Genomic DNA, 11,416 nt, shown 5'->3' on the forward strand with positions numbered 1-11,416 from the left:
TCTCCTTATATGCTGAACTGAAAACTGGAAGCCCATATCCATGTAGATTTCAGGATCAACTTGTTTTTCCTTTTTTTAAAAACAGATTTATATTTATTTTCCATCTTTGTGTTAGGTCTTCGTTGCTGCACGTGGGCTTTCTCTACTTGTGGCGAGAGGGGGCTACTCTTCATTGTGGTGTGCGGCCTTCTCATTGTGGTGGGCGGCCTTCTCACTGTGGTGGCTTCTCTTGTTGGGAGCATGGACTCTAGGCACGCAGGCTTCAGTAGTTGTGGCTTGCGGGCTCTAGAGCGCAGGCTCAGTAGTTGTGGCACATGGGCTTAGTTGCTCCACGGCATGTGGGATCTTCCCAGACCAGGGATTGAACACGTGTCCCCTGCATTGGCAGGCAGATTCTTAACCTCTGCACCACCACGGAAGTCCAGAATCAACTTGTTAATTTCTGCAAAAGGGCAGCTGAAATTTGAACAAGTATGGCTTTAAATCTGTAGATCAATTTAAAGAATACTGCCATCTTAACAATACTAAGTTTCCAATCCATGAACACAGGCTGTCTTTCCATTTCTTTAGGTCTCTTTAGTTTCTTTCAGCGATGATTTGTGGGTTTCCAAGGACTTGTTTCGCTAAATTTATTCCTAGTGTTTTATTCTTTTTGAAACTATTGTAAATGGAATTGTTTTAAAATTTTATTCTCAAATTGTTTATTACGATGATGGAAATTCAGTTGATTTTTGTATGTTGATTTTGTATCCTGCATCCTTGCTAAACTCATTCACTAGCTTTAATACTTTTTGTGCAGATTGCTGCCAATAGAAATACTTTGCCCTTTTGAATCTCGTGCCTTTTATTACTTTTTCTTGCCTGAATGCCCTGGCTAGGACCTCCAGTATCATGCTGAATAGAAGTTTTGAGGGAAGACATCCTTTCCTTTTTTCCCAGTCTTAAAGGGAAAGCTTCTGTATTTTGCTATTATGATGTTTCATAGGGTTCTTCATAGATGCCCTTTGTTGTTTTGAGGAAGTTCTCTTCTATTTGTAGTCTGTTGAGTATTTTTATCATGAAGGAATGTTGGATTTTGTCAAATGGATTTTTGAATGTCAAACCAATCTTGTATTCCTGGGATAATTTACACTTGCTCATGGTGTATAATCCATTTTGTATGTCAATAGATTCAGGTAGTTAGTATTTTGTTGAGGATTTTTTCATCTATATGCATAGGTTTTTTTTTTTCCCCGCTGTGATGTCATTGTCTGGTTTTGGTATCAGAACAATACTGGCCCAGGGACTTCCCTGGTGGCACAGTGGTTGAGAGTCTGCCTGCCGATTCAGGGGACGCGGGTTTGTGCCCCGGTCTGGGAGGATCCCACATGCCGCGGAGCAGCTGGGCCTGTGAGCTATGCCCTCTGAGCCTGCGCGTCCGGAGCCTGTGCTCTGCAATGGGAGAGGCCACAACAGTGAGAGGCCCGTGTACCGCAAAAAAAAAAAAAAAAAAAAAAAAAGAAAGAAAGAAAAATACTGGCCTCATAGAATGAGTTGTAAAATTTTCCCTCCTCTTCTATTTCTGTAAGAGTTTGTAAAGTATTCATTAAAATTCTTCCTTAAACATTTGGTAAAACTCATCTGTGAAGCCATCTGGTCCTGAGCTTTTCTTTGTGAGAAGTTTCTTCATTACTAATTTTGCCTCTTGTTATAGGTCTATTCAGATATTTTATTGATTCTTGAGTCAGTTTTGGTAGTTTGTGCCTTTCTAAGAATTTGTGTATTTCATATGGATTATCTGATTTCTTGGTATACAATTGTTCACAGTATTTCCTTATGATTTGTATTTCTGTGGTGCTTGTAGCAGTATCACCTCTTTCGTTCCTTATATTAGTAATGTGAGTCCTCCCTTTTTGAGTTTTCTGGTCAGCTTAGCTAAAGGTTCATCAATTTTGTTGATCTTCTCAAAGAACTAAAAGAATCTTTTAGTTTTATTGATTTTTCTCTATTTTCATAATTTTACTTATTTCCACTCTAATCTTTATTATTTCCTTCCTTCTTTTGGCTTTGAGCTTAGTTTGCTCTTTTTGCTTTTTGTAGTTTCTTAAGGTAAGAGATTAGATTATTTATCTGATTTCTTTATTTGTTTTGAAAAAATATAGGCATTTACAGCTGTAAATTTCCCTCTAAGACTGCTTTAGTCGCATCTCATAAGTTTAGGTATGCTTTTGTGTGTGTGTGTGTGTGTGTGTGTGTGTGTTTTCATCTAAGTGTGTTTTCTATTTTGTGTGTGTGTGTGTGATTTCTTCTTTGACCAGTTGGTTATTTAGCAGTGCCTTGTTTAATTTTCATCTATTTGTGAATTGCCCAATTTTCCTTCTGTTATTGATTTCTAATCTCATTCTATTCTGGTTAGAGAACATACTTTTCATGATTTTAATTCTTTTAAATTTGTTTAAACTTGGTTTTTATCCTAACATATGGTCCATTCTGAAGACTGTTCCATGCATAATTGTGAAAAACATATTTCCTGCTGTTGTTGGGTGGAGTGTTCTATAGATGTCTGTTAGGTGTAGTTAGCTTATAGTGTTGTTCAAATTTTTTATTTCCTTGTTTATCTCCACTATAGTTGTTCTATCCATTATTGAAAGTGGGCTACACAAGTCTTCAACTATTATTTTTGATTTGTCTACTTCTCTATTCTCTTATGCCATATTTTGCTTCATGTATTTTGGGTACTGCCGTTAAGTGCGTATACATTTACAATCATTATATCTTCTTGAAGGATTGACACTTTTTATTATTATAATATGTCCTTTGTCTCTAGTAATAATTTTTTTGCCTTAAAGTCTATTTTATTTGATATTAATACAGCCACTGAGCTCTCTTTTTCTTACTTTTGCATGGTAATCTTTTTCCCACCCTTTCAGTCTCAACCTATTTGTGCCTCTGAATCTAAGGTGTGTCCCTTATAGAGAACATATAATTGAAGGATACTTTTTATTTCATCCATTCTGCCCATGTCTGCCTTTGAACTGGAGAGTTTAATCTATTTCCATTGAATGTAATTAGGTAGGATTTATATCTGTCATTTTGCAATTTTTTCTCCCATTTTTCTATTTTTTACACTTTTTGTTTTCTATATGACTGATGTTTTTGTTTCTCTATATTTTCATTATTGGAGTATTTTGTGTCAAATAGATATTTTCTAGGGTTTCATTTTCGTGTCATTTATTCTACTTTTAGAAAAAGTTATTTTCTCAGTGATTGTTTTGGGGACTATAATTAACATCTTAACAATATCTCAGATTCATACCACCTTAAATTCAGTTGTATATAAAAATTTTGCTCTTATATAATTCCATTCCTTCCCCCAGTGCTGTTATTGTCATCCAAATTACATCTTTATACATTGTGTTACCTTCAACACAGATAACTATAGCTTTATGCAGCTGTCTCTTAAAACACTTAGTATAAAAAGGTTACAAACATACATTTATAGTGTCTTATATATATACCTATGTAGTTATCTTTATCATGCTTGTTATTTTTTCATGTGAATTTGAGTTACTCTCTTGTGTCCTTTTATTTTAGCCTAAAGGAATCCCGTCAGTATTTCCTGTAGAGCAAGTCTGCTAATGAAGAGTTTCCTGTTTTGTGAAAGTCTGGTAATGCCTTAATTTCTTCTTTATATTTGAAGGATAGTTTTGCTGGATATAGAATTCTTGGTGGACAATGCTTCTCTTTTAGCACTTTGAGTTTGTCATCCCACTGCCTTCTGACTTCCATGATTTATGATGAGAAATCAGTTGTTAATCTTATTGAGCTGCCCTTGCATGTAATGAGTCACTGCTCTCTTACTGCTTTCAGTATATTCTCTTTGTCTTTCAACACTAGGAAGTTTATAGCTCTGACTTATCCTTCTCCTCCTACTTGCTCAGAGCCTCAAGTCAGCCAGAAGTCAGAACTCAGGGCCTTCTTGGGTCATTCCACAGCATGGGTACAGCCCTGGGCATGCACACTGTCCTACACATGTGTGTGGCTTTCCACAGTCCCAGGAATACTGGGAGTTTTCAAAGCCCTCTATGAACATCTCATTCTGCATTTTTTGTTTCTAAGCTTTTGGTTAACCTAATGTTTGTCCCTTCTGTTATTCACTGCCATAGGCAGCTATGATGTTAAACAATTGTCACTGATTGTTTTCAACAAATTTCCACAGGTAGGAAGCTGTTTGTCTTTAATGAACTCTAAGTCAGGTCAAATAAAGAGAGGTCTTCTAGAGAACCACCAGGCATGTCAAATAATGACAACTGCCCCTTCCACTGGCTGCTAGGCTGCTTGTTCTCGCTGTGACTGTGGGCTATTTGTTTTAAGGCTACAGTCGAGCTGAGACATGGGGGTGGGAACAGGGCAAGTTAAAATGCTATGAAAATTGCTCTTCTTATTTAGCTTCAGTCATTTTTTCTTGACTAAATGCCCCTCCCCCAAGATTGCTGGTTAATTTTCAGAGTCCTGAAAAAGTTGATTTTAATTATTTTCCCGGTGTTGGCATTGCTGTTATGGAGGGAAAGATTTTTGGACATATTCCCTTTGTAATTCTTCTGCTCATGGAACTTTAAAGAGCCAGTGAAACACTGCCCAGGTGAGATTTTGCAGCACAGTAGAACATCTCAGTAATCATATTACATGTGATGATTACTATAATGAGAAACGCACAAAGATCTAAAGCCTTTATGCTTGTGACCACCATGGGAGAGGTTAGCAGTTCCTCCTACCAGAAAGTTGAATTTCCTGATAACTGTATACCACTATGAGTGATGATATAATAGCTCTCTATCTTAGAGAGAAGAAACTGAAATTTTTATGATTGAGGAAAAATGCTCCTGGGGGTTTTGACATTCTCCTAATCCTACATATCATTGGAAAACCCAGAAATATCTCCTGGTTCCTTTCAGCCCTGTTTCTAGCAAAATATTCACTCATAGTTTTGGAACCAGAGATTGTTGCTTAGGAAGGAATAAGCATGATTGACATGTGGAGCAAGGAGCCCTTGTTGTAACTTCAGTGCCTCTGAGGTTTCTCTTAAATACAAAGAGAGAAGAATGTATGTTTTAAGAACAAAACCAAACACCTTTGAAGCGTGAGGTTTTCAAATTGGTCACCAATAGCATAATACCCAGTAAGTCTGACCAAAGACTTCTCCAGGAAAACTATTTCAAGTGATCAAAGAAAAAAAAGTGTCTATCAAAAGAATTTGTGAATACTAAAAAAAAAAAAATGGATGACTTAAAAATAAAAAATGCCATCTATTTCATTGTAAATAATTACCTCAGCTTGACTTATGCACTTTACTAACACTAGGTTTGGGATCATGTAGGCAGTTAGTTATTAGATTTTCCCACTCTGAACAGCATTCTTGTCCTTTAAAGGCACAACTCTAAGTCTTATAATCCTTGATTCCTTAACTGGTAGGTTCATATCTATGGAGAGGTTGTGAAATCTTATCTAGGAGATCTTGAAGCTGAGTGTTGCACTTGCAGCTCCCTGGGATTTCCAAGATAGGATAGAACTACAACATGTAGAGGGGCCCTTTTGTTTTTCTGTCCCTGCCCCTCATTTATTATTTGAACATGGCTCCCCTCCCTTCTCAAATTCCCAGCCTGCTCACACACACTTGTCTCCTCTAGTATTTATTAAATACCTCAGGGAAATGGTAAGTAACTTTTTAGAAAATGGTTGAATACCACCATAATCATTGTTGGGGACAAGATCCACCAATGGATGCTAAAATTAACGGGTGAAATTTTGAGGAGAAACAAGTTCACCTAGTTTCAAAGTCTTACCTCCCTTGATATAATGCACTGAGAATTCACCATCATTTCATTGCCAAAAATGTTCGACCTCATGCAAATCATGAGAAGACATTAGATAAACCTAAATTGGGGAACAGTCTACAAAATAAACCATCAGTACTCCTCAAAAGTGTCGAGATCATGAAAGATAAGGAAAACCTGAAGAACTGTCAGAGATTGGAGGAGACTAAGGAGAAAAAAAATAACTGAATGGAATTTGGGAGACTGGATAATTCTATCTGGAACAGGAAAAGGATATTAGAAGAAAAAGTGATAACATTTGAATAAGGTCTGTATTTTAGTTAGTAGTGTTGTACCTGTGTTAATTTTATAGATTTGATTATTGTACTATAGATACCCAATCAATAACCTTAGGGGAAGTTCAGAGGGGTCTACAAGAACACCGTACTATTTTTGCAACTTTCTGTAAGTTTAAAATTTGTTCAAAATAAAAAGTTAGAAAAAACATTGCACACAATTTTTAACATGTCAAAGGACTATTTTTTTCATTCCTTTGCTCATTTTTTGTCATTCTACTCAAAAACTTGATATTTTTGACATAATATTCTAATGAGAATATAACTAATGCAGACTATGGGTAGAAACATTTTGAAAGAAAATAAAAAGTATTATACCAACGTAAGGTTGTATTCTCAAATCCTCATGCTGCTTTTTCAAAGTTTAATTTACACCCTGTTTTGTGTTTAAAATGCATTGTACCCTGGTGGTGTTGTGAACTCACATAGTTTACGACAGGCGTGGGATTTAACTTAGAAATTCTTCTTCGGAATACTTTCCAGATTGGAGGGACTCGCTATTCACAGCTGAACGTTTAATGGTGTAGCTGGAATTTTTATTCCTTAGGGACTTCAGAATCGATTGCTTGTAGACTAATGTAAATGCTCAAACATTAGGAATTTGGTTTTGTTGGTTTTGTATAGTTAAGAAGTGTTTAAAAGCAAATGAGACACGGAAAGTTGAACAAAATAAAATGGTACATGCCATCTTGAGAGTTATAATTTGTAGTTAGCCATAACTAGGGGAAGTTATGAAGTCCCAGTCATCTCATCTAAGAGGAAGTACCAACCGAGTCCATGCTTCTCCATCTTAACGTGTACAGAAATCTTCCGTGGATTTTGTTAAAATGCAGATTCTGACGCAGCAGGCGCCCAGTGGGCTCCGGGATTCTGCATTTCCAACCAGTTCCCAGGAGATGATCCTGGCCCATGGACGACATTGTGAGTGGCAAGAACCTAAATGGCTGGAAAGGACACGCTATGTACGAGTCCTGTCTACTGCAGGTGTACGTTTTCAAAGTGGATTTAGTTTTAAACAAGTGAAACGTTTAAGAACCTTCAGGCAGTGCAACCGATAGCAAAATTGTGAGGAACTCTCTCCAATGAAACAAAGTCGGGAGGCAGGGAGTGCTGCGTGTGACGCCCCAGTCACCCCAATGTCAGGCGTTGCCTGAGCAGAAACTCCGAAGGAAAGAGACTGGATTCAGTCTGAGATGAAGCTGAACCAGTCCACGCCCTGCCCGTAGGGTGGAAGCAAACATATCCCCAGGAGCATGTCTACCACCGCCACCAGGGGGCGCGCCGCCACAGCTTTTCCAAGCCGGCGGTGTGGACCGTCAACCTCACCTTGGGAGGCGCGGGGATGAACCGAGATGAGGAAACGGATACAGCACCTTACGGTGGTGGTGGGGCCATCCCACTGTTTCAGAACCTGACTCCGGGTTTCTCCGGTGACAGGGACTTGGTGATGGGTAATGTGTGAACAACTCTTAGGATGTTACACTGGCGTTTGGGCTGGGCAGGAATTGAATCCAATTCCAATCTGCGGTTAGATTCCAGGTGTACGGGAGGCGAGGTTTGCGGTGGGGACCCTCACGCGGATAACACAGGGCTGTTAAAGTGAGAAGAGGGACTGACTTCGGCATCTCTGTCTTTTGAACGTTGTGTGTCTTCAGAAGGCCTCCTGGCTGCAAACATCCTGCCGAGGAAGGGCTGCCATCATCTTTCTAGTTACCATCGAGGGAAGAAACGGCCTGCACATAGATCTGTGGACCAATTCGATGCACAAGTCCGGCTTCCTGCAAAGGCCGACCCCCCCAGGGTGGGCTGCCCTCCTCGGCCATCTTCCGGCCCCTCAGAAACCAGCAGGGGCGTAGGGCAGCCAGAGAAGCGCTGAGAGCGTGGCTCACGCAGGCAGGCGGGGCCAGCATCAGACTGTGTCAGTTCCCTTAATTTAAGTCAACTTGTCTTAACTACTTACACATGAACAGCTTCTTTTAATTGTTCCTTATTTTTTAAATTAGAAAAACAGGACCTGCTGAAGCCAGAAAAATAATTCTAAAAATAAAAAACAGTATAAAAGTGAAAGTCCCTCCTCATTCACTAACCTCCACCCCAAATCCTGAAAGCCCACCTCCAGAAGTAACCATTGCTGCAGACATAACGCTCAAGTGACTTTGCTTAACTTGGCAAAAATGACATTATACAATTCATAATGCAGCTTGCTTTTGCCACATAAGATGCATATTGTAGTCTCTCAGGATGAGTTTTGAAACTTAAAAATGATCAAACATTTTACAGATCTGTCTTCTTGATTGAAAACAGGATTCCTAAGCCTAATATTTATATGTTAACAAAAATACGCCCCCAGGGCACTTCTTAGCTCCCCCCTGCCACACTCAGCATCCTGTCTGCCCTTGTTTACAGTGACAAAATGAGTGGGGTTTACATGTTTTCTTTCCGAATGATTCTGATAGAATGAGCAAATTGCTCAAATTGTGAATGCTTAATTTTTGTCCTCTGAGGATTTAAAATTTTAACCTCTTTATTATTTTCCCTGGCTCTGGATTTTTTTTTTTTTAGGACTTTTTTTTTTTAATAGCACTTGTGTGAAACAGGAGACAGATGTAGCCATAGCTATAGGATATGCTTGTGTACTCTCTATTTCTTCCAAATAACCAAAATAAGTCAATTAAAAATATTGACAAAAAGGGGGAAGGTAATATATTTTTCCTTTTTAGATTTTCTCTCCAGGATCCACCAAAAAAACATGCCAAGCTGTCCCTTTCTTTTGAACAACAGAGCTCAAACTTGAACACAGAAGAATCCCTGGAAGTTTCTGAATGATGGAGATTTCCAGGCCTCCTGAATCCCATTTCCTCAGGATGGGCTGGGAATGGATGTTATTAACAAGATCCTTGTACTTTTTATGTCCACCGACATTGGATTGAAAGGATCCTCCATGGCTCTGCCCCAGCTGGGGGGGAGGGCGGGGGAGGGAATCTTTCTTGACAGTACCTTAACTCTACTTTCCTCCCATTTAGAAGAAACAGGGGATGGAAAGAATGTACATGAACTGGGTTGTGCTTTTTCCATTAAAAGCTGCCTCCAAATTTTATGCTCACCTTAGGAATTCTTCTAGGCTTGTCTTGAAAAGCCTAACCCCCTAAGTTTGCCAGGTGACCGGCTGTCCTGCAGTTACCCCCGGGTGGTGTAACCGGTTTGAGAAGCAGCCCATGACTGTTTCAGTTTCAGCTGAAGTTCCTTCTAAAACGAGCCAATCTGGGAGGTCACTTGTCTCTGATCCAGAGGCAATGGTTTGGTTATTCTTGGCTTACGCTAAACTTGGAAAGGAGCTGAAGCATCAGGTAAAAAATAACCTACACCTACGCAGCACGAGAAAGAAACAATCACAGCTCTACACACCGTGTGGAAAGATCCTACAGAAACAAGGTGGAGCTAAAGCAGCCTCCATTCACCTGAAGTTCAAGGACGGGCACCCATGACCCAGGGTGAGAGAGAGGTGGGAAGAGGGGTTACCTTCAGAGGGTTATCGCCTAGTGGGGGGTTGGCACGAGGGGGACTTCAGGGCGGCAGAGAACGTTCTAAGTCATGATCTGGAACCTAAGTTCATTGTCCGTGCATAGATAAAGTCATTGAGCTAAATGTTAAAGCTGTGTGCAGGTTATTATACATAAATATACTTCAGTAAATTAAAAAAAAGATGATGGGCAGCTCTGACTATGACAGTGGTCCACTAGGAAAAATATATCTACAGTCACATCCATGTAGTGAGTCAAAATCACTCAACAAATGCCAACCATTGGGCAAAAAATAAAAATTGGAAACAATTATAAGGTAACTGATTCACTACACCTGAAACTAACACAACATTGTAAATCAACTATACTCCAATAAAAATTAAAAAAATAAAAATAAAACAAGCAGTTTCTTTTAAGTCCGTGTCTAACTGAACTATTAAAAATCCCGTGAGCCCCACCTTGCTGAGAGGGTGCTCTCACACACCTCCTGACCTGGTGTGTGGACACGTGCACCCACAACTAGGAGTGAACGTTTTTGTGCTCTTTGAAATGCCGACAGCTCAGGAAGCGTCTAAAGGAGCAGTTTTACCAGCTTTTTGATGAGGGCATCAAACAAGGATGGGGAAGGGATAAGTGGTCAGGCGGCCCTCGGTGAAGCTGGGGTTTTGTTGGCATCTGAGTGACCGATGTGCAGGTGACACGTCTGGAGGTGAAGAGCAACCAGACGGTTCTGCCAGGGCCGCAGTTGACCAGACCAGGCCTGAGATGGGAGGCCTGGGAGTTTGTGTCTAGGCAGACATGAAGGGGGTGCCACACCCGAGGGCTGTCCCAGGGTCACCCATGCAAGAGTCTCTCCCTGTTCTCCCATCCACCGACACTCGGCCTTATTGTGTTTGGAGGTGTTCTGTGAACACTTAGAGTCTGTCCCCTTTGCTTGGGTTTTGTCTCCCTGTGTGAGAGGCGGCCACAGCCAGGAGGCTGACTTGTTGCCTCACCAAGCAAGTGGCTCCCCTGATTTTCTTCTCTCCTCTGTCCCTTCCTCCCTCTCCATTGGTGGCTTGTCTAACTACTGGCATTGTCTGGTGTTGCCTTGTTGTGGAAACTGCTCTGTCAGCTCTGGGCGCTTTGGGCAGGGGAGGCTGGAGCCTGGGAATGAGGCCGGAGGGCACAGAAGACCCTGGTGGTCTGGGCCTCACTCACTGGGCTGACATGAGCAGGTGCATGTGGTCCTTGGTGATGGAGGCAGAGCGATGAGAAAGACAAACCACTTCTGTGCCCTCATAACCAGTCCAAAGACTCTGCATGGAACTAAAATTGGAATGATTTTAGGAGGTAAAAACCGGGGGCATGGACGGTGACCCCAGCATCCAGCCCAGGGTGCCAGGCTGAGGAGGCGCCGTGCCTGGCTCTTGGAAGGGTGCAGGCCCTGGCACATCTTGGGGTGTTGCTCCTCTTTCCAAGCAAGCGAATTCTCAGACTAACGTATCAGGGCCTGGAATTTTCTCCCCGAGGCTCTTTGCACAAAATGTGAGATCAAATGCAAACAGATTAAGAAATAAAAGGCAAAAGCTGCCTCGGGATTGATGAGGCTTCTGATGGTGAAAGATAAATAGCACATGAGTTATTTCAGCTCCCGTTCCTTCCAAAATTCTGTTTCCTGGGGGAGCTTCCAGAGACTGGGAGAGGGCAGGGAGGACAAAAATAACTTTTCCTGGGAAGAGGAGCTCACGGGGGAGGGGGGGGGGGC

The sequence above is a fragment of the Lipotes vexillifer genome, unplaced genomic scaffold (genome assembly GCF_000442215.2).
Source record: "Lipotes vexillifer unplaced genomic scaffold, Lipotes_vexillifer_v1.1 scaffold365, whole genome shotgun sequence".
Classification (NCBI taxonomy): Eukaryota; Metazoa; Chordata; class Mammalia; order Artiodactyla; family Lipotidae; genus Lipotes; species Lipotes vexillifer.